The sequence below is a fragment of the Prunus avium genome, chromosome 3 (assembly GCF_965620075.1).
Source record: "Prunus avium chromosome 3, drPruAviu1.hap1.1, whole genome shotgun sequence".
In the NCBI taxonomy this organism is placed as follows: Eukaryota; Viridiplantae; Streptophyta; class Magnoliopsida; order Rosales; family Rosaceae; genus Prunus; species Prunus avium.
In genome coordinates this window covers 15986969-16000713 of record NC_142286.1, presented here as the reverse complement: position 1 = coordinate 16000713, position 13745 = coordinate 15986969, and positions in this window count along the sequence as shown.

Genomic DNA, 13745 nt, shown 5'->3' with positions numbered 1-13745 from the left:
AATCAATAGGTGTGAGAAATTGGACAATTCAAGTTCAACGGCAGTTCGTTCCTAACTAGAATGGTTGGTGTATTCCATACTTCTAGCGATTGGATTTTACTCAAAACTCACCAAATGACTCCCCACACCATATTATGATGTTGCCCAAGTTTTGGGCTCGATCCGAAATCAATAGGTGTTCCAAATTGGAAAATTCAAGTATAACGGCAGTTCGTTCCTAACTGGAGTGGTTGGTGTATTCCATACTTCTAGCGATTGGATTTCACTCAAAACTCACCAAATGACTCCTCCCACCATATTATGATGTTGCCCAAGTTTTGGGCTCGATCCGAAATCAATAGGTGTGAGAAATTGGACAATTCAAGTTCAACGGCAGTTCGTTCCTAATTGGAGTGGTTGGGGTATTCCATACTTCTAGCAATTGGATTTCACTCAAAACTCACCAAATGACTCCTCCCACCATATTATGATGTTGCCCAAGTTTGGGGCTCGATCCGAAATCAATAGGTGTGAGAAATTGGACAATTCAAATTCAACGGCAGTTCGTTCCTAATTGGAGTGGTTGGTGTATTCCATACTTCTAGCGATTGGATTTCACTCAAAACTCACCAAATGACTCCTCCCAACATATTATGATGTTGCCCAAATTTTGGGCTCGATACGAAATCAATAGGTGTTCCAAATTGGACAATTCAAGTTCAACGGCAGTTCGTTCCTAATTGGAGTGGTTGGTGTTTTCAATACTTCTAGGGATTGGATTTCACTCAAAACTCAGCAAATGACTCCTCCCATCATATTATGATGTTGCCCAAGTTTTGGGCTCGATCCAAATTCAATAGGTGTGAGAAATTGGTCAATTCAATTTCAACGCCAGTTCTTTCCTAATTGGAGTGGTTGGTGTATTCCATACTTCTAGCGATTGGATTTCACTCAAAACTCACCAAATGACTCCTCCCACCATATTATGATGTTGCCCAAGTTTTGGGCTCGATCCGAAATCAATAGGTGTGAGAAATTGGACAATTCAAGTTCAACGGCAGTTCGTTCCTAATTGGAGTGGTTGGTGTATTCCATACTTCTAGCGATTGGATTTCACTCAAAACTCACCAAATGACCCCTCCCACCATATTATGATGTTGCCCAAATTTTGGGCTCGATACGAAATCAATAGGTGTTCCAAATTGGACAATTCAAGTTCAACGGCAGTTCTTTCCTAATTGGAGTGGTTGGTGTTTTCAATACTTCTAGGGATTGGATTTCACTCAAAACTCAGCAAATGACTCCTCCCACCATATTATGATGTTGCCCAAGTTTTGGGCTCGATCCGAATTCAATAGGTGTGAGAAATTGGTCAATTCAATTTCAACGCCAGTTCTTTCCTAATTGGAGTGGTTGGTGTTTTCAATACTTCTAGGGATTGGATTTCACTCAAAACTCACCAAATGACCCCTCCCACCATATTATGATGTTGCCCAAGTTTTGGGCTCGATCCGAAATCAATAGGTGTTCCAAATTGGAAAATTCAAGTATAACGGCAGTTCGTTCCTAACTGGAGTGGTTGGTGTATTCCATACTTCTAGCGATTGGATTTCACTCAAAACTCACCAAATTACTCCTCCCACCATATTATGTTGTTGCCCAAGTTTTGGGCTCGATCCGAAATCAATAGGTGTGAGAAATTGGACAATTCAATTTCAACGGCAATTCGTTCCTAATTGGAGTGGTTGGTGTATTCCATACTTCTGGCAATTGGATTTCACTCAAAACTCCCCAAATGACTCCTCCCACCATATTATGATGTTGCCCAAGTTTTGGGCTCGATCCGAAATCAATAGGTGTGGGAAATTGGACAATTCAAGTTCAACGGCAGTTCGTTCCCAATTGGAGTGGTTGGTGTGTTCCATACTTCTAGCGATTGGATTTCACTCAAAACTCACCAAATGACTCCCACCATATTATGATGTTGCCCAAGTTTTGGGCTCGATCCGAAATCAATAGGTGTTCCAAATTGGACAATTCAAGTTCAACGGCAGTTCGTTCCTAATTGGAGTGGTTGCTGTATTCCATACTTCTAGCGATTGGATTTCACTCAAAACTCACCAAATGACTCCTCCCACCATATTATGATGTTGACCAAGTTTTGGGCTCGATCAGAAATCAATACGTGTGTGAAATTGGATAATTGAATTTCAACGGCAGTTCGTTCCTAATTGGACAGATTGGTGTATTCCATACTTCTAGCTATTGGATTTCCCTCAAAACTCACCAAGTGACTCCTCCTACCATATTTTGATGTTGCCCAAGTTTTGGGCTCGATCCGAATTCGATAGGTGTGAGAAATGGGTCAATTCAATTTCAACGACAGTTCTTTCCTAATTGGAGTGGTTGGTGTATTCCATACTTCTAGCGATTGGATTTCACTCAAAACTCACCAAATGACTCCTCCCACCATATTATGATGTTGCCAAAGTTTTGGGCTCGATCCGAAATCAGTAGGTGTGAGAAATTGGACAATTCAATTTCAACGGCAGTTCGTTCCTAATTGGAGTGGTTGGTGTATTCCATACTTCTAGCGATTGGATTTCACTCATAACTCACCAAATGACTCCTCCCACCATATTATGATGTTGCCCAAGTTTTGGGCTCGATCCGAAATCAATGGGTGTTCCAAATTGGACAATTCAAATTCAACGGCAGTTCGTTCCTAATTGGAGTGGTTGGTGTATTCCATACTTCTAGCGATTGGATTTCACTCAAAACTCAACAAATGACTCCTCCCACCATATTATGATGTTGACCAAGTTTTGGGCTCGATCAGAAATCAATACGTGTGTGAAATTGGATAATTGAATTTCAACGGCAGTTTGTTCATATTTGGAGTGGTTGGTGTATTCCATACTTCTAGCGATTGGATTTCACTCAAAACTCACCAAATGACTCCTCCCACCATATTATGATGTTGCCCAAGTTTTGGGCTCGATCCGAAATCAATGGGTGTTCCAAATTGGACAATTCAAATTCAACGGCAGTTCGTTCCTAATTGGAGTGGTTGGTGTATTCCATACTTCTAGCAATTGGATTTCCCTCAAAACTCACCAAATGACTCCTCCCACCATATTATGATGTTGCCCAAGTTTTGGGCTCGATCCGAATTCGATAGGTGTGAGAAATTGGTCAATTCAATTTCAACGACAGTTCTTTCCTAATTGGAGTGGTTGGTGTATTCCATACTTCTAGCGATTGGATTTCACTCAAAACTCCCCAAATGACTCCTCCCACCATATTATGATGTTGCCCAAGTTTTGGGCTCGATCCAAAATGAATAGGTGTGAGAAATTGGACAATTCAAGTTCAACGGCAGTTCGTTCCTAATTGGAGTGGTTAGTGTATTCCATACTTCTAGCGATTGGATTTCACTCAAAACTCACCAAATGACTCCTCCCACCATATAATGACGTTGCCCAAGTTTTGGGCTCGATCCGAAATCAATAGGTGTTCCAAATTGGACAATTCAAGTTCAACGGCAGTTCGTTCCTAATTGGAGTGGTTGGTGTATTCGATACTTCTAGCGATTGGATTTCACTCAAAACTCACCAAATGACTCCTCCCACCATATTATGATGTTGCCCAAGTTTGTGGCTCGATCCGAAATCAATAGGTGTGAGAAATTGGACAATTCAAGTTCAACGGCAGTTCGTTCCTAATTGCAGTGGTTGGTCTATTCCATACTTCTAGCGATTGGATTTCACTCAAAACTCACCAAATGACTCCTCCCACCATATTATGATGTTGCCCAAGTTTGGGGCTCGATCCGAAATCAATAGGTGTGAGAAATTGGACAATTCAAGTTCAACGGCAGTTCGTTCCTAATTGGAGTGGTTGGTGTATTCCATCCTTCTAGCGATTGGATTTCACTCAAAACTCAACAAATGACTCCCCCCACCATATTATGATGTTGCCCAAGTTTTGGGCTCGATCAGAAATCAATACGTGTGAGAAATTGGATAATTCAACTTCAACGGCAGTTCGTTCCTAATTGTAGTGGTTTGAGTATTCCATACTTCTAGCGATTGGATTTCCCTCAAAACTCCCCAAATGACTCCTCCCACCATATTATGATGTTGCCCAAGTTTTGGGCTCGATCCGAAATCAATAGGTGTGAGAAATTGGACAATTCAAGTTCAACAGCAGTTCGTTCCTAATTGGAGTGGTTGGTGTATTCCATACTTCTTGGGATTGGATTTCACTCAAAACTCACCAAATGACTCCTCCCACCATATTATGATGTTGCCCAAGTTTTGGGCTCGATCCGAAATCAATAGGTGTGAGAAATTGGACAATTCAAGTTCAACGGCAGTTCGTTCCTAATTGGAGTGGTTGGTGTATTCCATACTTCTAGCGATTGGATTTCACTCAAAACTCACCAAATGACTCCTCCCACCATATTATGATGTTGCCCAAGTTTGGGGCTCGATCCGAAATCAATAGGTGTGAGAAATTGGACAATTCAAGTTCAACGGCAGTTCGTTCCTAATTGGGGTGGTTGGTGTATTCCATACTTCTAACGATTGGATATCACTCAAAACTCACCAAATGACTCCTCCCACCATATTATGATGTTGCCCAAGTTTTGGGGTCGATCCGAAATCAATAGGTGTTCCAAATTGGACAATTCACGTTCAACGGCAGTTCATTCCTAATAGGAATGGTTGGTGTATTCCATACTTCTAGCAATCGGATTTCACTCAAAACTCACCAAATGACTCCTCCCACCATATTATGATGTTGCCCAAGTTTGGGGCTCGATCCGAAATCAATAGGTGTGGGAAATTGGACAATTCAAGTTCAACGGCAGTTCTTTCCTAATTGGAGTGGTTGGTGTATTCCATACTTCTAGCGATTGGATTTCACTCAAAACTCACCAAATGACTCCTCCCACCATATTATGATGTTGCCCAAGTTTGGGGCTCGATCCGAAATCAATAGGTGTGGGAAATTGGACAATTCAAGTTCAACGGCAGTTCGTTCCTAATTGGAGTAGTTGGTGTATTCCATACTTCTAGCGATTGGATTTCACTCGAAACTCACCAAATGACTACTCCCACCATATTATGATGTTGCCCAAGTTTTGGGCTCGATCCGAAATCAATAGGTGTTCCAAATTGGAAAATTCAAGTATAACGGCAGTTCGTTCCTAACTGGAGTGGTTGGTGTATTCCATACATCAAGCGATTGGATTTCACTCAAAACTCACCAAATGACTCCTCCCACCATATTATGATGTTGCCCAAGTTTTGGGCTTGATCCGAAATCAATAGGTGTGAGAAATTGGTCAATTCAAATTCAACGAAACTGCGTTCCTAATTATAGTGGTTGGTGTATTCCGTATATCTAGCGATTGGATTTCACTGAAAACTCACCGAATGACTCCTCCCACCATATTATGATGTTGCCCAACTTTTGGTTTCGATCCGAATTCAATAGGTGTCAGAAATTGGTCAATTCAATTTCAACGACAGTTCTTTCCTAATTGGAGTGGTTAGTGTATTCCATACTTCTAGCGATTGGATTTCACTCAAAACTCCCCAAATGACTCCTCCCACCAAATTATGTTGTTGCCCAAGTTTTGGGGTCGATCCGAAATCAATAGGTGTTCCAAATTGGACAATTCAAGTTCAACGGCAGTTCGTTCCAAATTGGAGTGGTTGGTGTTTTCCATACTTCTAGCGATTGGATTTCACTCAAAACTCATCAAATGACTCCTCCCTCCATATTATGATGTTGCCCAAGTTTTGGGCTCGATCCGAATTCAATAGCTGTGAGAAATTGGTCAATTCAATTTCAACGACAGTTCTTTCCTAATTGGAGTGGTTGGTGTATTCCGTACTTCTAGCGATTGGATTTCACTCAAAACTCACCAAATGACTCCTCCCACCATATTATGATGTTGCCCCAGTTTTGGGCTCGATCCGAATTCAATAGGTGTGAGAAATTGGTCAATTCAATTTCAACGACAGTTCTTTCCTAATTGGAGTGGATAGTGTATTCCATACTTCTAGCGATTGGATTTCACTCAAAACACACCAAATGACTCCTCCCACCATATTATGATGTTGCCCAAGTTTTGGGGTCGATCCGAAATCAATAGGTGTTCCAAATTGGACAATTCAAGTTCAACGGCAGTTCATTCCTAATTGGAGTGGTTGGTGTATTCCATACTTCTAGCAATCGGATTTCAATCAAAACTCACCAAATGACTCCTCCCACCATATTATGATGTTGCCCAAGTTTTGGGGTCGATCCGAAATCAATAGGTGTTCCAAATTGGACAATTCAAGTTCAACGGCAGTTCGTTCCAAATTGGAGTGGTTGGTGTATTCCATAGTTCTGGCGATTGGATTGCACTCAGAAGTCACCAAATGACTCTTACCACCATATTATGATGTTGCCCAAGTTTTGGGCTCGATCCGAAATCAATAGGTGTTCCAAATTGGACAATTCAAGTTCAACGGCAGTTCGTTCCTAATTGGAGTGGTTGGTGTATTCCATACTTCTAGCGATTAGATTTCACTCAAAACCCACCAAATGACTCCTCCCACCATATTATGTTGTTGCCCAAGTTTGGGGCTCGATCCGTAATCAATAGGTGTGAGAAATTGGACAATTCAAGTTCAACGGCAGTTCGTTCCTAATTGGAGTGGTTGGTGTATTCTATACTTCTAGCGATTTGATTTCACTCAAAACTCATCAAATGACTCCTCCCACCATATTATGATGTTGCCCAAGTTTTGGGCTCGATCCGAAATCAGTAGGTGTGGGAAATTCGACAATTCAAGTTCAACGGCAGGTCGTTCCTAATTGCAGTGGTTGGTGTATTCCATACTTCTAGCGATTGGATTTCACTCAAAACTCACCAAATGACTCCACCCACCATATTACGATGTTGCCCAAGTTTTGGGCTCGATCTGAAATCAATAGGTGTGAGAAATTGGTCAATTTAATTTCAACGACAGTTCGTTCCTAATTGGAGTGGTCGCTGTATTCCTGTTGTGTAGATACAGCTGTACCAAAATGGATTCAGTTGCATCCTCAACTTGTGATACTCGCAAGTGCACGAGCCGTTTGGTAGTATAGCGTATGTAAGTGCGAGGTCGATCCCACGAGGATTGGTGATTGAATGATCCAATTCATTTCTCCTACACAAAACAGAAATTAAAAAGAAAGGAAATAAATAAAACAAGGAAGAAAGAAAATAACTAACTCAAGTAGATAAGTTCCCAAGTTCAATTAGATTAACGGATTGATTCTAGCTAATGTATGATTAAGCCATGGTGTGTGGTCATAACCTTGTGTTCCTAATTCCCTAATTTGATCATTTGTTGTCTAACCTAAAATTAAGCATTAGGAACCCATTAAGCATAGAAGAACAATTTAAACAACCAAGCATGTATCTAATCCCTGTTGTCGAATGTCCATACATACTCTTCCTATTCATAGTTCAATTCGAATTAAAGCATGGTGTATACTCTTAATTCAAACCAAGATAGCTAACATGCAAGCCTTAATGGTGATCAATCATTCAAACTGGCATATTAACTTATAAGCATAATGAATAAGAACATTAACCATAATTGAAACTTGGAAACTAATCAAACTTGAGACTAAAGAAAAGAATTTACATAATGAAAAGTAAAGTGGAACTAAGAAAAACTTAAGGAAAATTTCAACACAAAAGATTTCATTACAACAATTGAAAACTAGAAAGAGAAACTAAGAGAATTTGAGGGAGAGAAGGGAGGGGAGCTCTAGAGAAGTGTTTGAGAGCTCCCCCCCTTGGGGTGTGTTTACAAGCTTAGAGAACCTCCCTATTTATAGGCCTAAGGAAGTGAAAAATCTGAATTCAATATGGCTAATGCATACAACACTTGTTTTATAAAATCTGAAATGGTTGATGCACTTGTATTAGAAAATCTAAATTGGGTGATGCACTTGTATTAGAAAATCTTGAATTGGTTGATGCACTTCACCAATAGATCCCACCAGCAGCCCTAGCTCATCTTCATGTCACCATGACCAAGCTTCCAACCAGAAATGATAGCTCATACCTAGCTCACCATGACCAAGCATCCAACCAGCACATGCTGAGGTCAGCATGACCAGCAACTTCAAGGGCTTACAACTTGGGCTTCTCTTAATCAAATTAGGACTTTAAGCACTCGAAATTGAAGTTCAGAATGTCTTCTTTCCAGCCATATGTTATTTGGGCCAATTCAAGGTCGGAGGAAGAAGTTAAGGCCGAAACAAATTGCTAACTCATTTTCCGCGCTGATAAGATCCATCCTGAGCATGGTTCTGTGTTTGCTAGGTAACGGACTCCAGATTTATCCAATGGGGCTGAATTTTGGATATGTTATAGTACACACCAATTGGAACACCTTTCATGAAGAATGTGGCCTCATTCGAGCTATTTAGGTTGTTGAAACAAAGCTTGCAATATGACCTACGGAACTGGACTGGCAGGGGGCTGTAGCCAAAATGAGTTTGTCTTTTAAGCTCTTCATCCATTCATCCAAATTAGGCCTTAACATGCTTGAATTGCATGAATTATGCTCTCTTGCTCTATTTGCCTACAAAACACACAAAGGGAGGCAAATAACTTACAAATCTAAGAAACTAAGCAAAAGAAGTAAGTAAATAGGGCATGTATATGTATGAAATTATGAGCTTAACAATTCCATACGTCTAGCGATTGGATTTCACTCAAAACTCACCAAATGACTCCTCCCACTATATTATGTTATTGCCCAAGTTTTGGGCTCGATCCGAAATCAATAGATGTTCCAAATTGGACAATTCAAGTTCAACGGCAGTTCGTTCCTAATTGGAGTGGTTGGTGTATTCCATACTTCTAGCGATTGGATTTCATTCAAAACTCACCAAATGACTCCTCCCACCATATTATGATGTTACCCAAGTTTTGGGCTCGATCCGAAATCAATAGGTGTTCCAAATTGGACAATTCAAGTTCAACGGCAGTTCGTTACTAACTGGAGTGGTTGGTGTATTACATACATCTTGCGATTGGATTTCACTCAAAACTCACCAAATGACTCCTCCCACCATATTATGATGTTGCAAAAGTTTTGGGCTCGATCCGAAATCAATAGGTGTGAGAAATTGGACAATTCAAGTTCAACGGCAGTTCGTTCCTAATTGGAGTGGTTGGTGTATTCCATACCTCTAGCGATTCGATTTCACTCTAAACTCATCAAATGACTCCTCCCACCATATTATGATGTTGCCCAAGTTTTGGGCTCGATCCGAAATCAATAGGTGTTCCAAATTGGACAATTCAAGTTCAACGGCAGTTCGTTCCTAATTGGAGTGGTTGGTGTATTCCATACTTCTAGCGATTGGATTTCACTCAAAACTCACTAAATGACTCCTCCCACCATATTACGATGTTGCCCAAGTTTTGGGCTCGATCCGAAATCAATAGGTGTGAGAAATTGGTCAATTCAATTTCAACGACAGTTCTTTCCTAATTGGAGTGGTTGGTGTATTACGTACTTCTAGCGATTGTATTTCACTCAAAACTTACCAAATGACTCCTCCCACCATATTATGATGTTGCCCAAGTTTTGGGCTCGATCCGAATTCAATAAGTGTGAGAAATTGGTCAATTCAATTTCAACGGCAGTTCGTTCCTAATTGGAGTGGTTGGTGTATTCCATACTTCTAGCGATTGGATTTCACTCAAAACTCACCAAATGACTCCTTCCACCATATTATGATGTTGCCCAAGTTTTGGGCTCGATCCGAAATCAATAGGTGTGAGAAATTGGACAATTCAAGTTCAACGGCAGGTCGTTCCTAATTGCAGTGGTTGGTGTATTCCATACTTCTAGCGATTGGATTTCACTCAAAACTCACCAAATGACTCCTCCCACCATATTACGATGTTGCCCAAGTTTTGGGCTCGATCCGAAATCAATAGGTGTGAGAAATTGGTCAATTCAATTTCAACGATAGTTCGTTCCTAATTGGAGTGGTTGGTGTATTCCATACTTCTAGCGATTAGATTTCACTCAAAACTCACCAAATGACTCCTGCCACCATATTATGATGTTGCCCAACTTTTGGGCTCGATCCGAAATCAATTGGAGTTCCAAATTGGACAATTCAAGTTCAACGGCAGTTCGTTCCTAATTGGAGTGGTTGGTGTATTCCATACTTCAAGCAATTAGATTTCACTCAAAACTGACCAAATGACTCCTCCCACCATATTATGATGTTGCCCAAGTTTTGGGCTCGATCCGAAATCAATAGGTGTTCCAAATTGGACAATTCAAGTTCAACGGCAGTTCGTTCCTAATTGGAGTGGTTGGTGTATTCCATACTTCTAGCGATCGGATTTCACTCAAAACTCACCAAATGACTCCTCCCACCATATTAAGTTGTTGCCCAAGTTTTGGGCTCGATCCGAAATCAATAGGTGTTCGAAATTGGACAATTCAAGTTCATTGGCAGTTCGTTCCTAATTGGATTGGTTGGTGTGTTCCATACTTCTAGCGATTGGATTTCACTCAAAACTCACCAAATGACTCCTCCCACCATATTATGATGTTGCCCAAGTTTTGGGCTCGATCCGAAATCAATAGGTGTGAGAAATTGGTCAATTCAATTTCAACGACAGTTCGTTCCTAATTGGAGTGGTTGGTGTATTCCGTACTTCTAGCGATTGGATTTCACTCAAAACTCACCAAATGACTCCTCCCACCATATTATGATGTTGCCCAAGTTTTGGGCTCGATCCGAAATCAATAGGTGTTCCAAATTGGACAATTCAAGTTCAACGACAGTTCGTTCCAAACTGGAGTGGTTGGTGTATTCCATACTTCTAGCGATTGGATTGCACTCAAAACTCACCAAATGACTCCTCCCACCATATTACGATGTTGCCCAAGTTTTGGGCTCGATCCGAAATCAATAGGTGTGAGAAATTGGTCAATTCAATTTCAACGACAGTTCGTTCCTAATTGGAGTGGTTGGTGTATTCCGTACTTCTAGCGATTGGATTTCACTCAAAGCTCAGCAAATGACTCCCCCCTCCATATTATGATGTTGCCCAAGTTTTGGGCTCGATCCGAATTCAATAGGTGTGAGAAATTGGTCAATTCAATTTCAACGACAGTTCGTTCCTAATTGGAGTGGTTGGTGTATTCCATACTTCTAGCGATTTGATTTCACTCAAAACTCACCAAATGACTCCTCCCGACATATTATGATGTTGCCCAAGTTTTGGGCTCGATTCGAAATCAATAGGTGTTCCAAATTGGACAATTCAAGTTCAACGGCAGTTCGTTCCAAACTGGAGTGGTTGGTGTATTCCATACTTCTAGCGATTGGATTTCACTCAAAACTCACCAAATGACTCCTCCCACCATATTATGATGTTGCCCAAGTTTTGGGCTCGATCCGAAATCAATAGGTCTGAGAAATTGGACAATTCAAGTTCAACGGCAGTTCGTTCCTAATTGGAGTGGTTGGTGTATTCCATACTTCTAGCGATTGGATTTCACTCAAAACTCACCAAATGACTCCTCCCACCATATTATGATGTTGCCCATGTTTTGGGCTCGATCCGAAATCAATAGGTGTTCCAAATTGGACAATTCAAGTTCAACGGCAGTTCGTCCCTAAATGGAGTGGTTGGTGTATTCCATACTTCTAGCGATTGGATTTCACTCAAAACTCACCAAATGACTCCTCCCACCATATTATGATGTTGCCCAAGTTTTGGGCTCGATCCGAAATCAATAGGTGTTCCAAATTGGACAACTCAAGTTCAACGGCAGTCCGTTCGTAACTGGAGTGTTTGGTGTATTCCATACTTCTAGCGATTGGATTTCACTCAAAACTCACCAATTGACTCCTCCCACCATATTATGATGTTGCCCAAGTTTTGGGCTCGATCCGAAATCAATAGGTGTGAGAAATTGGTCAATTCAATTTCAACGACAGTTCGTTCCTAATTGGAGTGGTTGGTGTATTCCATACTTCTAGCGATTGGATTTCACTCAAAACTCACCAAATGACTCCTCCCACCATATTATGATGTTGCCCAAGTTTTGGGCTCGATCCGAAATCAATAGGTGTTCCAAATTGGACAATTCAAGTTCAACGACAGTTCGTTCCAAACTGGAGTGGTTGGTGTATTCCATACTTCTAGCGATTGGATTGCACTCAAAACTCACCAAATGACTCCTCCCACCATATTACGATGTTGCCCAAGTTTTGGGCTCGATCCGAAATCAATAGGTGTGAGAAATTGGTCAATTCAATTTCAACGACAGTTCGTTCCTAATTGGAGTGGTTGGTGTATTCCGTACTTCTAGCGATTGGATTTCACTCAAAGCTCAGCAAATGACTCCCCCCTCCATATTATGATGTTGCCCAAGTTTTGGGCTCGATCCGAATTCAATAGGTGTGAGAAATTGGTCAATTCAATTTCAACGACAGTTCGTTCCTAATTGGAGTGGTTGGTGTATTCCATACTTCTAGCGATTTGATTTCACTCAAAACTCACCAAATGACTCCTCCCGACATATTATGATGTTGCCCAAGTTTTGGGCTCGATTCGAAATCAATAGGTGTTCCAAATTGGACAATTCAAGTTCAACGGCAGTTCGTTCCAAACTGGAGTGGTTGGTGTATTCCATACTTCTAGCGATTGGATTGCACTCAAAACTCACCAAATGACTCCTCCCACCATATTACGATGTTGCCCAAGTTTTGGGCTCGATCCGAAATCAATAGGTGTGAGAAATTGGTCAATTCAATTTCAACGACAGTTCGTTCCTAATTGGAGTGGTTGGTGTATTCCGTACTTCTAGCGATTGGATTTCACTCAAAGCTCAGCAAATGACTCCCCCCTCCATATTATGATGTTGCCCAAGTTTTGGGCTCGATCCGAATTCAATAGGTGTGAGAAATTGGTCAATTCAATTTCAACGACAGTTCGTTCCTAATTGGAGTGGTTGGTGTATTCCATACTTCTAGCGATTTGATTTCACTCAAAACTCACCAAATGACTCCTCCCGACATATTATGATGTTGCCCAAGTTTTGGGCTCGATTCGAAATCAATAGGTGTTCCAAATTGGACAATTCAAGTTCAACGGCAGTTCGTTCCAAACTGGAGTGGTTGGTGTATTCCATACTTCTAGCGATTGGATTTCACTCAAAACTCACCAAATGACTCCTCCCACCATATTATGATGTTGCCCAAGTTTTGGGCTCGATCCGAAATCAATAGGTCTGAGAAATTGGACAATTCAAGTTCAACGGCAGTTCGTTCCTAATTGGAGTGGTTGGTGTATTCCATACTTCTAGCGATTGGATTTCACTCAAAACTCACCAAATGACTCCTCCCACCATATTATGATGTTGCCCATGTTTTGGGCTCGATCCGAAATCAATAGGTGTTCCAAATTGGACAATTCAAGTTCAACGGCAGTTCGTCCCTAAATGGAGTGGTTGGTGTATTCCATACTTCTAGCGATTGGATTTCACTCAAAACTCACCAAATGACTCCTCCCACCATATTATGATGTTGCCCAAGTTTTGGGCTCGATCCGAAATCAATAGGTGTTCCAAATTGGACAACTCAAGTTCAACGGCAGTCCGTTCGTAACTGGAGTGTTTGGTGTATTCCATACTTCTAGCGATTGGATTTCACTCAAA